Genomic DNA, 22,543 nt, shown 5'->3' with positions numbered 1-22,543 from the left:
TATTAAATATGTAATGCTGAAGAAAGAATATCTGTGTAAATAAAAGAGCACAGTACAAATAACCTGAAGTTGCGGTCTGAAGTTAAAAAATAAAATTATAGACAGGACACTCTGTAAAAGATAGTAAATGTTCTTTCACACTATTATTGTCAGGATAAAGTAACAAACAGTGGATTTAATCTAATTTGGTTAACTAATTTTAACAGGCTTGTTAAACATTTGGCTACAAATGTTAACTTGTATTTGATTTTTACTGTATTTGCTGTAGCCAAAGTTGCATTATAAAAGCTGGAATGTGTTATAAATACTCAATCAATCGTAATTTCTGCAAAAGATTGCTTTATTATATTTATATGGGAAAGCATTAGAAGCAAACAGCGCTGGGTGCGCTGGGGAGTCTCCGCTCCACCAACAACGCACACTTAAGTCCGAGTTCTCAGTTCCTTTTATGTTATTCTGCAGGTCGATATTGTCCATGTGGCGATCTCCTTTTCATTTTCCTTATCTTCACTTCTGTACTTTGAACTCGGTTTCTTGCACGAGGTATCTTTCAGGTCGTTATCAAGTTAATCCGCACTCTCCTGCTATTGTTCCATGCCTCCCTAGGGGGTCCTTACTCAGGCTCCGAATCACTCCAGCAGGCCTTTTTCCCTATCTTCTGTAATGCTAATTTGCAGGTCGTGCACCAACAGGCATTACATTGTGTTTTCTGGCACGAATTACATCTATATTCTTCACAAATGTGCACACAAGTACAGCTGGTGTGACATTGTCAGCAGAACATCAGATAGCCCCAAACAGAAGAATTTATCTTTCTGTCTTACAAAAAAATTTGGGGCATAATTTATGTTTGTGCAGTTAACAGAAAATATTGTAGCCATCAGCTACACCACTAAGGGCCTAGGATCAAAATTAAGGTAAAGAGATGCATATCAGAGATACCAATTAGCTGAATTAGCTGTGACAGTAGATGCAGTTTTTCAATCTCCCTGGGAAAAAAAAAGTAGATTTCTATTTGAATGAGTACTAAACACACTCATTTTTCATGTCAAATTAAGCACAGTACACTATCTCAGAAATATGATGTAGAAAAGAAAAAGCACCGCTACAAGATTTATGACAGCAAGTACTCTCCAGTTTCAGCCAGACTCTGTGTAACATATATTACATGGGAAGGTTTCACTTTATCAACAATAGTAGCCAACTAGTGCTCAGCTGAGAACCCCAAATTGTCTACTAACTTCAGTTCCCATATGGAAGGAATTCTTACTCATAGAAATATAATTAGTCTGACTCGCGAAGTGATGACACCAAATGCAGAGTTAGGTGCAGGTATGCGGCTGTGCACAGGGTGCAAGGGGGATCTTTCCTCCAAGCTTGCACACCATGTGTCAAAGCCGGTACATCTTGTTTGTGCCATGCTATACGTATGCATTAAGGTAACACCCACAGTCATGTCTTTTCCAGGAAGTGGGTAGGGTTAGTAAGATTAGTCACTGGAACTCATTATCATAGTAAGATTAATTCCAGGAACTCTTTATCATTGGTCTCCTCCTCCTAGAGCTTGCGCACTTCCTTATGGTAATGGTCGATGGGGTCTTTGGGGATGAAGATAGGCTGTCTTCCTCGTGTTGAACTTTTCACCTTCCCTCCTTGCACATGCTCTTAGAGAGCCTAGGCCACCTTCAAGTCTTACCTGGCCCAGCTGGTGGTCCTTCCCATGTCCATTGGAGCAGTCCTTGTTATCTGGGTTCAACCAGATACAGTCACCACCCTGCTAAAAAAACCTCTATGTCAGAATTCCATGTTTTCATTAGTTCAAATTTATAACTCTTAACAAATGATTTCTTCTTTCAGTCTATATAAGTAAAATATTCTGTAATAACTATTGCAAGAGCAAGCCACTAGAAAAAGCTCTTTGACTTCCCGTAGTGATTAGACTCATTATAACGGGGAACAAAAGAAACTTTCAGAGAATTTGGGCTCAAAACCCCCAGAACTGCTAAATCTAGAAAATAGGAGATGACTATTCAGATTATCATAACCTGTAGTCCTTCACAGACTATTGATGTTTACACTAGGGTCTGAAAAAAACAAAAAAATAGAAAACGTTGGTGCATGTATGGCTATTTGTATCGAGGCTGGGTACAAGTTCCTCTGACTGACTCAACCTAAAATGGAAAACAAAGAAAATCTTGACATCATGGTGGGGACAGTATTCTTGCTTTCCTACTGTTTTTTTACTTCAGTAGAAATAATGTATTTATTTTGGGCCATAAAGAAGAAAGCGCAATGTTTGATTTTAAAAATATTTTTCCCTACCTGTTGATTGTTTGAGACACAAATAGAAGAGTCCACTGATTTTAGTTGTACATAGCATAGATTTGCAAATCTACTTACAACACAGCTAAAAGGTTATTTTTTTGTTCTTTTCTAGCAGTTTGCCACTAATGTTATCTGACAGCCAATAATAATGGAATAATTTCCTTTGGCCAATAAAAAGCAGAAAAAATACTTAACTTGCAATTCTTGAAACTCTGCATTATGTTAACTAGATGTTGCTTTTTTATCCTCATAAGAAGTGAAAAATAACCTGCTAGTGACCATATTAATCATATGTCATACCATTTATTATATTTTTTGTGGATGATAAAGTGTTCTAGTTGGCCTAGAACAGTAATTTTCTTCTTTTTACATGCAGGACAGCAAGGCTGGTGTTACAAGCTAATCAAACATGGGCAACTCAATCACTTCACATTGAAAGAAAGAAAATAGATAAGGTGGAGCTAAGTATCTTGGGCCTTAAAATTGAAACTACACTGAAAATTAAGTAGCAGGAACAGAAAAAGAGGGAAACGGTGTTTAATGTGACAGATGAGACAGTGAAATACACAACAGCGTGTCGAATATAAACAGAAAGGGCAATAATTGCATTTGTCAAGCCCATGGATCTGTTATTTCAGTGATCAAGAAGAGATGAAAAGATACAGCAAATAGCTCTGTAGAGTATTTTTTAGATGTTTTCCAGAAGAAGGTAACAAAACTGAAACATAATTTGGTTAGAAAAAACATTGTCATTCTAATATGTCCCAGGCTGTGTGTCTGAGTAGCAGGCTGAAATGTGTTAAGGTCAGAGATGATCAGAAATGAAGGAAAGCTAGATCAGAGATCCGAGAGAATGGAGAGATATGCAATCTTAAGGCAATAATTGATCGTGAATGGTTACCAGCTCTTATTTCATGAATTTGTGCTTGTGGGCACCCCAAGTCCAGAAATAAGGAAAGAAAGGGACCAAGCATTTTATGCTGTCCATGGTCTTTTAATGCTAGACCCAAAGGATAGGAGCTTTTCTAATGATTTCAAAAAGCTATCCTATCTCTTCAATGTGTAGCTGGAGTGCCACCAAACATTAGTGTGATCCTACCTTATTAATTATGAAGTATAAATTGAATAAAATCCTAAAAACAAAACAAAAAAATAAATGTGCAAGCCATACAAAGCATGCAGTGACTTTTTGTGTGCAGAATATCCTCCATTTTACACATGCCTCTCAAAAGAAATTATGAGGGACAGTAAATGTTTAGAAATAATTTGGCTTATGTAAATGCTTTATAAATATGAAGAAGAGTCTTGTTGCCAGTGAATAACAATAGTTCAGTGGGTCATTTTGTTACAGCAGACTTTGTACTGCATGGTATCTATATTGCAAGGAATATTTCCTATCTGTGCTGTGACTACCAGAAAGAAGTTCATGTAGCACAGCTTGCCCTGAAATGCCTGAATAATCATTTCACAGCAAGGTAGTGGAAAGTTAGGTCTAATAGATACTACAATTGAACTCAGTCAGAGAGTGGCTAGATACATTATGTGTTTCAAGGTCTTGCACAACAGCAATTGCATTAAGTAATAAACCTAGAAAACTCTTAACATATCTGTTTAAACCATTTAAGCAGAAATTATTTATTCCAGCAACCAAAAAAAAGAAGTCATGAAGTTACTACAATGAAGGGTGTTTATTTAGTTTAGAACTCTAAGGCTTCTATTAAAAATTGCATTGTCAAGACGACCTCTAGCTTCCACTCATTAGAAAATATCTGACAATTTTTATTAGGAATTGATGCTTCTTTGCACATCACTACACAGTGCATAATTTGAAAAAAAATACATTGGTTATAGGAACAGTGTATGTTATTAATAGCCCTTGATCTGGGAAAGCTGTCAGTCTAGCTAGTATTAATTTAGAGAGTATAAAACAGGAAAGTGCCTATACCTTGACATAAGCACTATTTATCTCACTTTTATAGGATTTTCCTTTTTGATCTGTAGAAATTTTGACTAGTGAAATGCCAATACTTTATCCGTCTCTTCACATTTAGCTTATTAGGGAATAAGCTCCTCATCCTGGAGTCCTTCACCCAGCTGGGGTATTTCACAAATTTCAACTTTTAAGAGGACACTTTTGAGAACAATCTTCTCAGGCCAGGGAATTAACATTTTCTTTTTTTTGTAAATGCAGTTCCCGAAAATTATCCTGAAGCTGGTGTCCAGGTTTTGTCTCCTGCCAAACACAGATCATTATCTTTTGATGCAGCACATTTAGTCCTGAATTGATGGCCATTGCCTGAGCCTGCAAAGTGCAAAATATCCCTTGGAAACATCAGAGCAGGACCTGAGGATGTCAGGATCCAAGATTTTCAGATGAGACAGAGGGGCATAAATTCAAGGAATTTATTTGAACAGAGAGCAGTAAAAATATAATAAAAACTAAACCAACAAAGTAGCAAATCTGTGACTCACTCCAAATTTTTAGCTGACATTGAAACCTTCAGGCATCTGATCATGAATTATTGCTCCACCACAGAGGCATTCAGGGCTAGATGATCAAAATGCCTACTATGTGAAAGCAGCTTGACAAATCAGCTTAAGGATCACTATAGAGATATGCCGAGGAAAAGTCAGAGCACTGCTCAACCTATTAGTTGAGTGTTCTGAGGGCTGGTATTTTATTAATTTTACCACAGCTGAAGTCTGAACCTCACCACAGTCTCAAAAAGGAATAGAATCATAGAATAATAGAATAGTTTGGGATGGAAAGGACCTCAAAGATCATCTAGTTCCAAGACTCCTGCCATGGGCAGGGACACATTCAGCTAGACCAGGTTGCTCAAGGCCCCATCCAGCATGGCCTTGATTACCTCCAGGGATGGGGCATCCACAGCTTCCCTGGGCAACCTGTTGCAGTGTCTCACCACTCTCATAGTGAAAAAATTCTTCCTTATGTCTAGTCTGAATCTGCCTCTCTCCAGTTTATACTCATTACGCCTAGTTCTTTCACTATAAGCCTTTGTAAACAGTCCCTCCTCAGCTTTCTCGTAGGCCCCCTTCAGGTACTGGAAGGTCACTACAAGATGTCTTCGGAGCCTTCTCTTCTCCAGGCTGAACAAGCCCAACTCTCTTAGCTTGTTCTTGTATGGGAGGCCCTGCAGCCCTCTGATGACCTTTGTAGCCCTCCTCTGGACCCGTTCCAACAGTTCCATATCCTTCTTATGTTGAGAATTCGAGAACCGGGCACAATACTCCAGGGGAGGCCTCACACGAGAGGAATAGAGGGGCAGAATCTCCTCCCTTGAACTGCTGCCTATGCTTCTTTTGATGCAGCCCAGGATATGGTTGGCCTTCTGGCCTGTGAGTACACACTGCTGTCTCATGTCGAGCTTCTCATCAACCAGCACCCCCAAGTCCTTCTCTGAGGGCTGATCTCAATCACATCATCCCCCACCTTGTATTGAAATCAGAGATTGCCCTGACCCAAGTGTAGGACCTTGCACTTGGCCTTGTTGAACCTCATAATGTTTGCACAGGCCCACTTCTCTTGCTCTTTCCTGTGACTGAGTCTGCTCCTGTGCCCTGGAGCTCAGAGTGTGGTCCCACCAGTCTAACACCCTCCCTGATGCTCCTCAGCCTCTCTGCTTCCTCTTTCAGCCCTGCCACCAGGCTGAGGAGGTAGTCCACCAGCTCGCACCTTATGCGGCCATTGCCCTTGCTGCCCTCTGTTTCCAGTGCAAGCTGGTGGCACTCCATGCTGCCTGAGACCTGGACATCTGCGTACTTTCCTGGGAGAATAGTCTGGACTGCCACGCCCCTTCTGGCAGGTGCAGAGGATGCAGCCGCTTGCCAGATGGACACACACTGTGGCTGGGCTCCCTTTCACGCACCAAACTTACCTTTTGAGCACCGAAACTGCGCCCTCCCTGCACGCCCTGCCTTCACGAACTGATCTCACAACCTGTTCGAGCCTGCCCCTCTGACGAGCCCGCCTCTGTTTGCGTGCTCCTGTTCGGGCGCTCTGGGCCGCAGCACTCCCTGAAGGCAATTTAAATCTCCCGCAGCCGTTTCCAGGACCGCCCCCCCGTGCCAGCTGCCACATACGAGCTTGGGCTTCCGGGACTCCAAAGCCACCTGACAGGCTCTCTCAGGGATTCGTGGGCTTTCCGTGCTCTGGTAGGCGCCCTTTCACCTTGATCTAGTGCCTGGCGGCTGTATTTACAGTGGCTGCCACCGAACCACATCGATCAACTGTTGCGGCTGGCTTTGCTGCGTTTAGCACTCTTCCAAAAAAGGGCGGGCTTTGGCGTCTTTTGTGGTCACTTCGCTGCAAGCTTGTAACTTTTATACTCCAAAACATTATGTAACAAGGGAGGACTTTGAAGTCGAGCATTTGTTAGAATATACTATTAAATTAAGTTTTGAATTTTGACTTATTTAGAATGTGCAGTGTGCAAATTTTTGCTGGTGTAAATCAACACAATTTAAACTAATTTAGTTTAATAGAATCACCATGTTTGAAATGCCCAGTAATATGGTCTTAAATTTTTAATTATTTAGGAATTTTACTCCTTTGTACTTAGGACCTGACTAAAAGTCTGGCATACTGCTTCCAAGGCTACACCTAACATATGTGGAGAAGAGTTGTGATTGCAATCCGGAACAGTCAAGAAAAGCCAGGTTAATGAAAAATTAGCATACACAGGGGCTTTGACTCTGTGTCTTAAGCTGTGTACTGACAAGAATTAAGCGATATTGCAAACGTTTCCCTTCTGTTGTGCCTCAAAACTCCAGAGAAGATGGAATACAGTAATATCCAACAGAGGAAGCACATACTATTTATTCTGGGAAGTTCATTTATAGGTTGTTCTTTCTTTCAGGAAATATTTTTCTGTATTAGCAATGTCTTGATTCTTTATGGTTTAAATAAATTTTAATGAGAAAAGAGAAAGGTTATGAAATTCAGACAGAATTCTTCTAGGTAACTCAGGACTATAAATACTTAGGTAAATTCTGCTATAGTAGTGGGATAGCTGACCCATTTCCTCATATTCCCCAAACAGCAATAAGCCCACCACTGTAGACAAAATTAGTATCTTTGGTCAGGCTGTTTGGAAGGTGCTGCCAGCCAGTCACTGTGAGTTTGAGTGTTCTAGGTGTGTCAGTCATGCTCCTCTTCTGCCCCACACATGGCACTCAGGGTGAGGAGGCGATTGTCTGCTATATTCCTCCTTGACTGTGGTCCCAAGGAGATCCTTGGCTGTGGTCCTTCAAGAGGTGACACCCTCCTTGGCACATAAAATTGGCTGCAGCCAAGCTGGAGGAGAAGCAGCTAAGGTTTTATGCCCAGAGGTCTTGCACAATCAAAAGAAAATGCTGTTTTGTTTCCAGACCAGGAGCAGCAACAAAAATTAGAGCCCAGTGACCATAGTGGTTTGCTTAGTGCATATGTGTGATAAGAACAATATGCCAGATTTTTAATGGGAAGCAGATTTTTTGGCTTTGACAGTATTGTAAGATTTTCAAGATTTTACAGCTACTTTTAATGAGAGCAGTATGCGATGGTTTTCTTTGTCTATAGCTACCAAAGAACACACATATATTAAATGTATAGGTGAAAGAGGGGAGAAATGGTGCATGCACACAAAACAGACAGTGTGGTGCTGACAACTTGTAGGTCACACACTGAATTTATTTAATTTAATAGACAATAGCCTGTCCTGATGTTTTAAGTCAACGTTCTTCCATGGCTCCCAAATGTTCACTAAAATAAGTTCTTTTACTTGTTAATTTCCAGTTCTTGGCTGCTTTTTGTGCTAATTTCATGCATATGTCATATACAAAATATGTTAATTTTGAAGCCAAATCTGGCAGGAAATTATTGTAGAACTGGCATAGAGAGGTTTGGGACAAACAAACAGACAAGCTCAAAAGTTGGCAGGATGCATTTACAATCTACAGAATGTATTTTTCTAGTCCTTCCCAGTCATTTCCGTGTGCACACAGGCAGAAATAATGAAGGAGAGGCAAATGGACTGTGATAAAATTTCTGTGTGAAATGAAAACACCTTTAATTTAGGCATCTGCTGCATTTTCATTCATCTCATAAAAATTTAAAAAATCAGAGTTCAATGGTTAACACAGACCTTCTGATCCCTAAATATTGTAGATAAAAATTACAGTAATTGAAGTGTGATGTTTGTGGTACATGTTTACACTTTACTGAAACAGTAGCTAATGAAACTGGCCATAGGAATGCAGTGGGTTTTTATGAATTTTGCCAAAATCCTTTAGATTGCTGTCAGTTGGAAAGAGTTGCACTTTTTCACTTGTTCAGTATGCTGCTTTGCAGAAGTGGTATCTTCTCAAACACATTCTATGAAGTATTCAAATCAGTTAAAAATAACTGAAATCTCTCTCTCTCCTTGGTATTGATCTTTATATGAGTTTAACCCAAAACATTGAATTTCACAGTCTAGGTTCTCAGTTTTGCTTCTTGAAGATATTTTTACATGTAGGACTAGGTATGTGTGCTTGATTCCTAAATTACTACTGTAGTTATTTGTGCATGTATGTTTATTGAGCTGACTGTAGCAGTAGTACTTAGGTACTACTTAAACACACTTAGGTATTTTCACACACAGGAATTGGATAAAAAGTTGGATCTCTAAATAAAAATAAATGTAGTTGCATACCAAAGTGCAAAACTTTTTCAGAAGAATGCAATAATAAAGCATAAGAGAGTAATATAAGGAAGACAATAGAAATCTGAAGATAAAAATACAGTCTTAATTCTGTCCTTTTGTTGGACGTGTTACAAACTCAAGTTATAGGGGCATTTATCCTATCTTTTCTATTTCTTTAGTTACAATTCCTTTTCTATATGTTTTGAACCTATGAGTTTCTTAAAATTCTCAGCTGGAACAAAACCAAAACTTCCTTGGTTGAACGTTCTGAAAATTTTTAGTAGGAAGTATTGATGATATCAAGCATCACAAAATGTATACCTGATATTAAACTATATATATAACAGATTGTAACATAAAAGTAAAAACATAGAGAAACAAAATTATGAAGTCTAAAGTGCAATTCTACACTGTGGAAACAACACTTTCTCTCATAAGACAAGTGAAAAGAGAGTGAAACAAATAATTTTTTTAAAAAAACAAACCCCTTTTCTCTGTTAGAATGTTTTAACTTCCTTAAGACAACATTTTGAGACAGAAAACTATTCCATTCTACAAAGCAGTTAACCACCAGTCACCTAAACTAACCTGTGATCCCTATAGACAGCAATGTTATTAATAACTTCATAGATGGGCAATTCCCGGCTTATTTCTGCCTGTAACGATTAATCTCCACCTGTCTCAAACAGATGCATTATTTCCCAAGAACAAATCACTACAGATTTTCTGACTGAAAAAAAGGAGAAATAAAGTATAAGGAAAAGAACTGACAGAAAGATTGTCAGGCTTCTTTGATGATTGATCTTACTGCTGGGGAAAAGCAAGACTAGTCAATATTGTGACCATGAATATAGAAAAATTTCTGCAAAAGTCCCATTGGAAGATGGTGATTGCAATACAGCTACTTATTCTGGAAATCTATAGCAAGAATTAACCTGAAATCAGGTACCATTGGATGGTTACTTCTGGATCACGTATTAAAGAATGAAAATAATATAGATTGACTTTTTTTTTTAAGAGAGGTGAATAACTTTAAGAAAGCTTTAATACATAAAACATATAGCATGTAGAAATAAGATTGAGAAAACCTAAATTATGGTTAAGTGCAACTCTGGATGTTTTAAAAATTGTACCAAAAAAAGGTTCTCCCAGCAGACTATTGGGACAGTTACTCATGGACATACTGCTCGCCTAAGGATATATATACTGCACCTTGAACCATATAAATAAATTACGATAAGGCAATAAGTGTGGAATTAATGTTATGCACCTTTAACTACACAGGAGTTTAAGCCCTTCAGACTTCCCTGTGCTCAAGGGAAAGAAATAGACCCCTCCATAAGGAGGTTCTTCCTGTCTCGCTTGAATAGCTATCCTAGATACATGAATTGCCTCTGGAGTTTTCGTTTTATCCTTTAAATAAAAGAAGGTAAGTTAATTAGGGAACCAGGAGAGACTAGACAAGTAGCACAAGTCAGACGTCTACTGCTGAGATAAACTGAAACACTGTAGAAACGTCCTGTCCAGAGGCACTGATCATTTGCAAATCGGGAAGAAGACATTTGCAGCCAGTTAAGAAAACTGGAGCAAAATCTTTCCACTTAGGTTTGCTCTCAGAGCTTTAGAAAACATGTGACTGGTTTAGCATTAAGTTGTGGACTGTGAAAATAGCAATAGAATTGCTCACTCCAGGATAGACAGAAGTTTGTGTATTAGACCCGTTCTCTTTCTACACATACAGAAAATGAACTTCTTTGTACTCTGATATAGTCTGCAAACAATAACAGCTAATGTAAAACTGGAAGATATCTGCAGACAAATGCATAGTGTCCTGTATCGTGAGAGTATTGGTGGAACTTTTACCGAATTTAGGTAAGAATCAATGGAAATGACATTCAATATTCATAATAAATACAGAGAAAGCTCTACTATTCTTCTGTTAATTGAGTGTAAGTTATTCTTGTCTATATGGGACTTATTTTTCTTCACTCATGTTAATTGGTCTCTTTTTATTTTACAGTTTGCGTCCAGAGGGAAATAGTAACTAAATTATATCTTCAGCGAGAGGTCCAACTCAAATGTGTAAAAGAGGCTGTTATTGAACACGAACATTGAAAATTTTCATTCTAGTTCCTACTTACAGGAAGTGCAAACTATGTATACGTAGGGGAAGGTTCATCCCTTTTATGAGCTTCTCTTGAACTCTCCTGTGACAGGTGAAGTATAATGTACATGGTAAAAATATCCCCTTCCTACACCCATAGAAGGGCTTGGAGGTGCTGCATGCAGCTTGTCCATGAAGCAATATCTGGTCTGGGGGATTGGTGCACTTGGGGTTGTCGACCAGCAGACTACTAGCCCCGTTGTGCTTTACCAATGTGCTTATTTTTTGTCCTAAAAGTCAAGGTAAATGAAATCTATGTCATCTGTGAGGTGAAACTCAAACTGTCATTTATTAAAATGACAGGATACTGAAAGGCTTTCATTGTTCTTTTACTTCTCCATTTTTTCACATTAAGATCCACAGACTTGCAGTTTGGTGGTGAGCTTCAATAGAGCAAATTGTGTGGTCCTTCCTAGATTCTATCCATACTTATAATTGTCAGCCATTAAAACATACATGCTCAAATCAAAACAGAAAACAGCAAGCAAACAAACAGCTGCAATGATTTAACGTATCCCTCCTATTTCCCTGAGGGGTAGTAGGACTGCTGAGATTGGAGGATTTATTTATATAAGAATTTTGAGGTTCAAATACCTGTCATTCTTATGAAAATGAAACATCTAAAATGTTGTAGCTAAGGAAAAGCATTCCTCCTCAACCTTGAAATTTTAAAAAATTTGGTCTTGTTCCAAGTTTTCAAAAATACTTTGTTTTGATGCTGATTTCTTCTAGTTTATATGTTCTACATTAAAAAAAAGGCCATCACAAGCAAAAAGAACCCAGAAATTACAATTTCAGAGTGATAAAAGAAGATATTTCAAAGACAAATAAATTATTTGTTCTTAAGTTTTAATTTGAAATGCAACTCTCATACAGTATCTGTGGCATTCCACTCCTGTAAAGTATTCTGTTCTAGGGTTTTGTAAAAAATTTTTGTCTGACTTTATTGTTGAGATAATATAGATAATATATGTTTCTTCTGCAGTTTAAGAAGTTATTATACCTGTTAAAATTATCACATTTGTGTAATACATATACTCTGAACCAAACACTTTTCAACTTTTTGTCTGCTGATTAATCAATGCTCTTTTGAATATTTCAGAATGCTCCATGTTTAGATATCACATTAAAATTTTCTACTTCCCATAGGAACACTGAGAACAAACACTTTAAATAATCTGGATTCATCCTTTAGCTTCAAGGAGAAATGGCAGCTGTTTAAGACGCTAGTCATTCCTAAAAAGCAATAGATTATACTTAGCTTTTATTCAAAATATGGAACACCTTCTGAATCACATTTACAGCCTGCTGATAGAGTGGAGGCAGAATAAATGTTCCTATCAAACAGATAAAGGAAAAGGAAAAGCTTTATGAGTGTGAGAAAACAGAGGAAGCAGATTTCTATGTAGGAGTGAATTTTGCATCTGATTGTGGTTTAGGGTGGCTGTTTTTCAATCAGAATCATTGTTAGGTCATTGAACTCCAGAGAAGTATATGTTTTCCTCAAAGTGAGTGGAAAAACCTCGTTCTTTCTCCTGGTGTAGCTCCTACACGGAAATGAGTCAAAAAACTAAAAATTCCAGCTAGTGTGCACAAGTGTGTTTTTAGTTTTGTGACACAATCTCAGTGCAGTGAGTAAGGAATTTGTATGAGAACTGAGGTCCTTAAATCTATGGCAAATAGTCCATGGCAGTTTTCAAGCTCTACTTTTAATGGTTTCATTTGTTTATCAGAGTTTTGGTTACTTAACAACTGTAAAGGAAAAATATCAAGGACATGATAGCTCTCTCTAGTTTCCCCTCTCCCTTGCTTCCCATCTCCTTTCTGATATTGGAATTTCTTCCTTTTCTTTATCCCATTCATGTCATGCAGTTTGCTAATGCTGACCTATTCCTTAATTTTTTTCCCCCTCTTTTTTTTTTCTGGCTACCATTCTCTGAGTTTAATAGTTTTGTTTTTACTAATAAATAGCCCTAAGGTACAAAATCCCAAACTGTTCCTTTGGACAGTACCAGAGATTATGCTATCCTTTTGTATAAGGTCAACAGATGATTCCTTAGTTCTAAATAAACAAAGGATGTTGGAGGGAAAGCATAACAGGTGTTATACTGACTTTCTTGCCATATACCGTTTATGCAGTAGATGCATTTTAATGGATTTCATGTATGTTATAGATAACTATGTAGAATTATAGTAGATAGTGTATTGATACATATATACATATTTTATTTGCTGCATGAACTGTTTAAATGTATAAAATATTCATATATGTATAAATAAATACATCCTCAGCAGCAATTCTGTATTTGTCATAGAACTTAAAGACTGTTCATGTTCATAAAGTGTAAAACCTATTTTTATAATTATTTAGGTCTCAATTGTCCTGGCACTCTGAAGAGCTAGTCTAGAAGCTCCAGATGATGACAAAACCAGAATTATGAGAAATATACAGTATCCTGAGAGTTCATCACTGGTTTTTTTTCAGGGATACCATTTATATGAAGTTCCCACATCTCAGATGCTGAAAGGCAAAACAATGCTGCAAAATACCTATTAGCAATGGTCACGTACATTAGGGCCACACATGAATTTCCAAGTCCAAGGAGGTTTGAACCAATGCTGCAGTAGGTTTTACAGCTTCATTGCCTCCTCTGTGGATACGACATTATTGGATACCACTTCTTAATTGTTCTGATACCACTCCACCCATTTATATTTTTATTTTTAGGGTACTGAAAATACAAACTTGCAGAGCTTTCACCCATTTCGTTTTATTCAGCTCAGATTTAAGACTGTAGGGAAGCAGTATTATTCCTAAATCTGCTGAGACTCACTGCAAAGCTGTTATCAGGGAAATATGAAACACACAGAAAGCTCTTGAAAAAAAAATCTACCAAAAATGTTAACAATCTTAGGGTCCATTTCATTTTTTTTTTAGTACTAGTTTTGAGCTATTTTGTTTGTGCCTTCATTACAGTACTACTTCAAACATGAATATTTGGATTTAAAAATCAACCCAGGGAAAAGAATGCGTAAAAAGTCAAATGTGAAATTAAAGCGTAGGACAGTTTTATTTAATGTTATTTGAAGTTCATTTACTATCAAGTCACCATTGGCTACATGATACTTTCCATCTCATTGTATGTGTCACTAGTAAACATGGTGTAAAGTCATCATGATCCCTACAAGGAAGAAATTGTTACAGTCTTATTATAAGCTATTAATAATATTAACTTCAATTTATAAAAAGTGAGAAAGAAAAACAGCCTTGCCCACCTCTTGTAGATATTCTGTATTTAAACATTTCATGGAAGATATGTCATGATTGAGAAAGAAGCCCTGCTAAAAAAGCATGATTTTCTGTGTTACGATTGCAGTTCAGATCAAGTGTTTTCTTACAGAAGGAAATACGGGATTAGTTTAAAATGCAGAGGAATCATTCATCTGTATGAGCACAGTTTTTAACTGTCAGGAACATTCAAGAATTGTATAAAGTGAGCTTTGACTATTTGTAGGAGGAAAGGAAAGAAAGAGGAAGGGAAAAAGAATTAACTTTTCCAGTTATATAGCAAAAAGAAAGGGGCATGGTTTTTCTCACATCTGCTGGGCAGAAATGGGTGGTGTTCTCCTGGTTTTACAGTGCAAAATGAAAAATCCACAGATCTTAGTTAATTTGGATTACAGGTTGATTTACAAAACTAGTAAAGTGTTATGAGGAACGGCTGAGGGAACTGGGGTTGTTAGTCTGGAAGAAAGGAGGCTGAAGGGAGAAGAAGGCCTGAAAGGAGGTTATAGTGAGGTAGGTGTTGGTCTCTTCTCCCAAGTAACAAGTGACAGGATGAAAGGAAGTGGCATCAAGTTGCACCAGGGGAGGTTTAGACTGCTTATTAGGAAAAAAATCCTTACTGAAAGAGTGGTTAAAACATTGGAACAAGCTGCAGAGGGAATTGATTTAGTCACCATCCCTAGTGGTTAAAAACCATGTAGATGAGGCAGTTTGGGACATGGTCTAATAAGCATGCTGGTGTTGCCCTGACCATTGGACTTGATCTTAGAGGTTGTTTCTAACCTTAATGATTCTGTGATTCTACGATTCTAAATGTGTATCTCTTTTGCTAAAGACTTTTGCTTTCTTGGTTGCTATTCACCATTTTTAAATCATTATCAAGAACTTAAGTTTTAGTATCTGAACTTTAGTATATGAAGTATATGAAGTTTTACTATATGAAGTGTATGAATAGTTTTTCTTCTTCTGTCAGACAGCAATCACGTCTGAAATTTTTTTTTCTTCTTTACAGTATGCAATGGGAATATTGGTGTAAGAGATAGGAGATGTCACCATAGTTTTGTGAATAGGATGAATTGCCTTTTTTTATCTATAAACAACTTTAAAAGACTTTTGGAAAGCATAGGATTTTTAAAGTGCAATTTTCCTATGTGAATTATTCACTTAACTTTTAGACCGTTGCAGTGGGTTCTGCTTTCCCTGAAACTTTCAATACGTCTTATTATGAAATTTTTAAAGTGAAAGTTAACCAGCAAAAGGAATAATTAGGTAAGAAGTTGTACTTTCTGTTTTATATACAAAATCAGATAACTATACTGAAGATGCCCATGGGTGCTATCCCTCCATTACATTTGTAAGTTCTGTTTTCTTGAGACTGCCTGCCTACAGAATACTTCACTGGATTTCAAAGTGGGATTAATTTCCAGGTTTAGTACCCAAGTCTGTATGAATCATCATAATTTTTTTCATTACCATGAACTTGTGACCCAGAAGTTGGATACAGCCTATGACTGTATTTCCTCAGGTTCATTGCCACCTATTTTTATGCAGTTTATTGTTTATTACTAGAATGTGTAGTGACTGTAAAACGTCTTTGAAAGGCTTCTTTGGCCCTGAGCAGGGAGGGGGTTTCAATCCTTACGCTCTGGTAGTAAGAAAATTGGTATCACAGTTTAAATAAGCAAAAAAGAAAAAAAGAATTCAATTAGTGGATCAAATTACAGTGAACTTCCCTCCTAGGTTCACTGCCCATAATAATAACTTTATTTGGAACAAAAATATTGAAATGTGCCACTTTAAAATGCGCCCTATGTCTATTTTGGAGTCAAGTTGAAGCAGATGATTTGTGGAATGATGGGAGGAATGGAGTAGAGGTATTTGGAAGTCAGAGATAAGTTTTTAAGATAAGCATTCAGAATTCTTTATGAACTCAAAAATTTAACTGGTGAGGTGGCTTCCAGTTTGTCTGAAAACATTCTCAAAGGTCTTACAGCCTATTTGCAGAACAGCAGTGTCTCAGAGGGATAATGGAATCTGAGCCTCACCAGACACTGTCTTTGAGGTGGGAAGTTGGGCATGCTTAAGAATCACTGCAAGCAACTTCACAGTTTCTTCCTTTGCCTACATGAGTCTTTCTTAGATGAAACTTTCTGTTTTATTCTTAAAAGAAACCCGGTCTAACAGCTGGGTTCCTCAGAACAATTTTGGCAATAAATCACAACTCGTGTGTGAGCGTTTTCCCTCAACGGTAGAATTACTCTTTGAGGCAAACATAGTACAAGTAGGCTGGCTGCAGCTAAAGCTTGTGTTTTATTGAAAGAGTTCTTTGATCAATAAAATTATCTGTAAAGGACCACAAACAGGCCTTCTTCCAGGCAGTATTTTGATCTAGTCTAGAGCAAGCTAAATTTAAGAAAAGAAAAAGAAAGAAATGCAGGCTTTCATTATTTGTCTGTGCATCTAAGCATGACTTGCCCCTGTTCCATCCTGTCAAAGGGTCCTGCTAAAGGATCATATCAATGTTTCCTACTTGTTCCCGATTACTGAGAGCATGGTATGAGATATCCATAATACAACAAAAGAAAAAGACATTACCCTCATACTTCCAAGAAAGACATGTACTTTCCCCTTAATTTTTAATTTTTTTTAACCTAAACAAAACCAGAAGAGAGTAGAATGGATTTTTTTTCTCTCAGTTCCCCTGGAGTGTCTAGGTATCTACTCTTGCATTAGAAAACTCATAGTGAAATAAATTTATACTTGAGTTTTACCCAGCATATAAAATAGACAGGCCTTCACAGATACACTGAAGAACCACCCGCATAATTCAGTGTCTGGTAGAGTCTTTACCATTTTCTCTTAATTTGTTTTCACCCTGGTTTACTAGCCAATGATCCTGAGAGAGAGAGAGAGCAGTAAGGCTTAAGCCATCTTTAACTTTTGGTTTTGGAAAGGTTGTAAAGATCAGTCAGATAATTGCTTGTCTGGAGTATAATTCACTGAGTTCAAATAAAAACAAGACTAAAAACTATTAGAAGTGCAGTCATTTTTAATTATATGACTCACTTGCATATATCTTTTCAGGAGTTTACAAATCCAAGATGAGATCTCTGGTGTGAGTCCCGTTGTGTACATTGTTTCAGAACAATAATCCCAGATTGCATCAGGTTTTGGTCATTCAGAAAAGTTTATAGGTGGTTTGATATGTCTTTGCTTGAATATCCAGGCCCTGAAATGTATCACTTCTATTACATTAGGTCTACTAATGGTTCCTCTTCCATTATCCTGCTGTGGACAGTGGGCACAGTGTCTCTTTCTGCTTTATTACTGGGTATTGCTACAAATATGTCCCACTTCCTGAACAGACTAAGAGCTCTAACATTAACCCAAGTCATACTGTGATAAAGCCAAATTAAGCAGCATTGTCAGATCGGGAGGCATAGGATTTGGGGGATCTTAATGTAGCATTAAGATAAAAGTGAGCTCTAAAGCTGTGACAGCAGTAGCTGTCTGGCAGAGCAGAGTATCGCTTACAACAGGTGAGCAAAGAAGTCACCTTTGCTGTACTTAGCACTGAGATTCAAAATGTGCAACCAAGCTGCTCTGTGGTAACTGTTTGCACACAAATAATCCTCTGCAGCTGGAGAGTAATTCAGCTCAGTTTGGCTGGGCTAAATTAGCTTAGATCATACCTTATTTTCATGGACTGATACTTGGTAGAAAGGTGGCCTAGCTGACCTTAGATACACATTGTCTAACCCCAGAGTCATCCAAATGTACTGAACATTGCTATATTTTTAAGTGATTTTTTGTTCTAGATCTTTTCCTTTACTAGCTTTTTGAGCTGTATAAAGATATCTTCTGAAATTATTGTCTTGATGTAGCACTGCACAAGATTTGACTAATTAAAACACAATTACCAATACTGTCACATGGATGATTGTGTTCAGTTTTGATGAATCACAGGAATCGCTATTTTTTTTAAGGTTGTTGGCAAATTCGTTGTTCCTAAAATCAAAGTCAGAGACAGCTAATGCTACAGGCCATGACTGCTAGTAAAATAATTAAAATATTTAATAAGCTTTTGTGTAAGATGGAACTCTAGATGGAGTAGTCCTCTTTGTTTCAACTTGCTTTGCTGGGCTGATAATGATTTCACTAAGTTAGCAACTATTAGACAAATGGCTGACAGAAATACAATAACATAGTTCTGTTGAAATATTCAAACTGAGATTGAATTTCCTTAATAAGAAGCTTATGCATTAGTAATATAGGAGGAAAACCTGTAGTGAGCGTTCACCTTTCCAAATTTATTATTTAAAATAATGACAAAAGACATTTTATGAAACAACAAGATTGCATAGTGCAACAAAAATGAATTCAATGTTTCTCATCAACCTTCTTGAATATATTTTTTTTCTAATGGCAAAATAACATTAAGAAAAGACAAATATGGAAAAGGACTAGTCAAATGCTATAGTTATGGGAATAAAACTACTGTGCCATGTGGCAATGGTACAGATTTTACTAGATACATTTAAAGTGGCTCAGAGCTTTACTTCCTGCACTGTCTAGAGGGAAGTGGCATGTGTTCAACTTCCAGTCCTCATTGCAGAAGGATAGAATTTTGCCAGTGGCCAGACTTTCCCTTTCTAACTCCTTGTTCACAATCAAGATGGCTAGGAAAATATAACTAGTTATCTCAGAGCATTCTCCTTGGGCTTCTGGAACCACCATGAGGAGCATGCTCAGCTGCTTAGCACTATGTATACTACCAGGGTTTTCTCATCCACATTTGTCTATAGCTTTCTAGGACAGAATACCTCAGTGCCATACTTACAGAGAAGTAGTGCGATTAATTTAGTTTTCCCCCCTGTCCCTAATATTTGTAATTTAGTCCAGTCACTGCAAAATTAAAGATGCAAACTACAAAGAGTAAAATAATTAACTTCCTTTGGTCTGATTGTGCCTGTTCTCCATGCAAAGGTGAAGAAAAATGGCAAATTCCACTAAGTTCCTTTCCCTAATCAAACTCCCCTGCCAGCAAATTAGATGCAAAAGAAATGGCCTTTCATACCTGATCTCCCAAGATCAGAGCGGATGCTTGAGGTAAAGCTGTACACATTAGCTTAATTCTCCATCTCTTCAGAATAAGACTTTTTGATTCCTGCCTCTTGCCAATGGCCATTCGTTGCCTTGAAACTAGACCCAAGCTACCTGAGAAAATAATATCTGATATGTGCAAAGACTAGATGATGGGAAGTCAAAAGAGTTTTTCCATAGGATATACAAATCTTAGCATGCTTAGATAACACTACAAAAAGGAAGACTTTTGTGCCAATATGTAAATACCTGTAATTAAGAGAATAATAATGTTAGCTTTTCTTGGTTTTCATTTTCTTCTTTGTCTTCAGTCCTTTACACTGTTGGTATGATGAACCAAGGTTTGTTAGTGGAGACCAAAAAGAGATCACTAAATTACAGGATTTTATTAATAAATTAAAAAATTGTGTTTTAAAAGCCTGTGACCTGTACTCTCCATAGATTTTTGTCACATACTGCTAATAAAGTATTGTAATGTTAAAATGAACCTGAAAGCAACTTTAAGACTCATATTCAACCAGAATTACGTCAGTATTACTCCTCAGGCATTGTAAATGGATCTCTAATGTAACACTGACTTTCTTCAATATTGCCTCCCAACTACTTATGAAAAATTGCCTTACTGAACAACCTTTTTGCAACCTTATTTCCTAATAGTTAATGCATTCCTTCTTATATGCATTTTGCCTGCTGGTTTTCCCCATATTTTTTTCCCCTTTCCCTCTGTCCCATTCCCTTCTGCTATTCAAATTATGTAGATTATCTTATGTTTTTCATTCTATAGAATTTGTTTATATAAAAAATGACTTTAAAAAATTGACTGCTTAGAAAGAAAAAAAAATTACAGTATGTTAAACTCTAGGGTGTGCATTAATGACCTAGTAATATTCCTCTTTGATGCGTTAAGCCAGTTGGGTTTCATTCCATCCTGCCTAACAGCACACTGCAGGCATGTATTCCTTGATTGTTAATAAATGTTCCTCTGAGATTTTTCTGCTAAACTGTGAGCCTTCAGTAGACTGTGCTTTCAGGGAAAGAATAGGACTTGCTGAACTTCTGGCAAGAAAATGCCACATTAATTTTGCACAGACGAGTTAAATCCATGAGATACTTCTATTTGCCAGCAGTTGGAGGTCTGAGTCGACAGAAATATTCTCTACCTCTCTCATTGTCTAGATGCCTTGTGTCATTATACATTAATAGATTATGAGATGACTTTACGATTTCAGTATATTAGTCACTCCACATTCTTAAGCAAGATAAAGTGTGACGCATGTTTTCTAATTTGGAATTTCTAAACCAATATTCATTCTGCAAAAGGACTATGTGAAGAAATGTATCTAGATGGTTGACAGTAAAATTATGCCTGGAAGAGCTTACAAAGCACAAAGGAAAGCAAACACACAATTTCTGTTGAATGAGTAGCAGGTAGCAAGATAAACACCTCACCGTACCAATTTAGATGTGATCATAACAATGGAGAAGATGAGAAAGATGCATGAAGCTTAATGAAAGGTTATAAAATATTGGAACATTAACGCTAAGATAAATAATGAATTTTTCTCAAAACTCAGTACCTAAGATCAGACTAATCACAATAGATTAAAATTATCGGCCCGTTCCTTTGGAAACAAGTCACATTTTTGCAGTTAATATCAGTGGCAGTGAGAGGGGTGTCTTAAATGAATTGAAGTATACTGCACAGCCATGAAGTCAAATGCACAACTGAAAAGATCAGACTGACTCTGGTAAATAAACTAAATCCATTGAGAATCTAATCTGAGAGATGGCTGAAAAGGCTGGTCCACAGAGACAGGTGTCTCTGACACATATCATACAGATAGAGCTGTCCATACTAATTCATTAAATTTCAAGTAATTATTAAAGTATTTATGACCTCAAGACTCAGAACTTCCACAGGCTGATTCCTTCAAAAATTTTTTGTTGTAAAGCAGTATCTATTGTTACATTTGTACACATGGACTAATGTACCTTTTTTTCATTCTATAAGGTTTTTGGAGGGGAGGGGCGGAGGCGAGGGGCGAGGTGAGGGGCGAGGAGAGGCTACGAAATGCCACACAAGAAGATCAGGCTCCCAGAGCTGTGAAGAAAAACACATTTAAGTATTGATTTAAGGTTTAGAATATTATTCTAAATAATAATTATTAATTATTTCAGTTCTTTTGACTGAAATAATATCCAGTTTTCTAATGAAGGTCCCAATTTCAAATGAAGTCATTAAGATTTAATATAATTTCCTGAAGTTTTCATTGTCTTACTCCAGGGCTCACAGAATCCTCTAAATAATCACTTAATGTAACACATTGTAGTGATCTTCAAAAAATTAGGCTTGCCTCTTAAAAACAGGACTATTTTTGTTGCGGTGGCATTTCTGTGCATTTTTTTCTCAGATTGTATATAGGATTTCTCAAGGACAAATGATGTAAAGAATAGCAGCATTGTTAATTTGAGGGCTATGGGGTGAGGATTCCTAAATCCAGGCAACCCTCTAAAAGACTTCTCACTAAACTTTCTCAGTAATTCTCTCAAAAAACACTTTCAACACACAAAACATAAAACCCCGTATGAGCCCCTTGATGCCGTAATTCATTAGAAACAGAGTCTAGATGTTTTGTCTAAGCAAGAGCAGGCATAGTTCAAAGCAAGAAGGTAAAATGCATCACAAACAAGCCTCAGTTTTCATACGTCCTGAGTCTAAATCTCTGAGGAACTCTCTGTATTTTCTTGTTGTGGTGCTATAAAGGAAAGTCAAGTGATCTGGCTTTTGTGTTTTTCCTTTTACATCATTAAAGGAATCTCACTAAGATAGATTTCTTATAAGATAAGTATGCAAGCTACCCTATCTAAATGTGTGTCCCAAAGCCAAGACTCTGCCTACATAACTTTACACAATAATTTTCATGCTTGTCAACATACTCATAGATGTTTGAAGTCTCCCCTGAGACTTTTAAGCTCTAC

At 37.2% G+C, this 22,543-nt stretch overlaps 1 protein-coding gene across 1 annotated transcript in view; it reads right to left on the bottom strand.

Moving 5' to 3' along the window:
- Window positions 1–354: 354 nt before the first annotated feature.
- The window catches only part of LOC128850378 (translation initiation factor IF-2-like), a 70,411-nt gene continuing 48,222 nt past the window's right edge, over window positions 355–22,543 (bottom strand). The window contains exons 3-4 of the mRNA XM_054054029.1: window positions 1,697–1,777; window positions 355–989 (exon numbers count right to left, since the gene is read on the bottom strand). The gene's annotated coding sequence lies outside the window, so the exon portion shown is untranslated. The remainder of the gene's footprint in view (window positions 990–1,696; window positions 1,778–22,543) is intronic.

This window comes from Cuculus canorus, chromosome Z, assembly GCF_017976375.1.
Source record: "Cuculus canorus isolate bCucCan1 chromosome Z, bCucCan1.pri, whole genome shotgun sequence".
Classification (NCBI taxonomy): Eukaryota; Metazoa; Chordata; class Aves; order Cuculiformes; family Cuculidae; genus Cuculus; species Cuculus canorus.
Note: the sequence above shows the minus strand (reverse complement) of the source record. Positions and strands in the feature narration are given on the sequence as shown.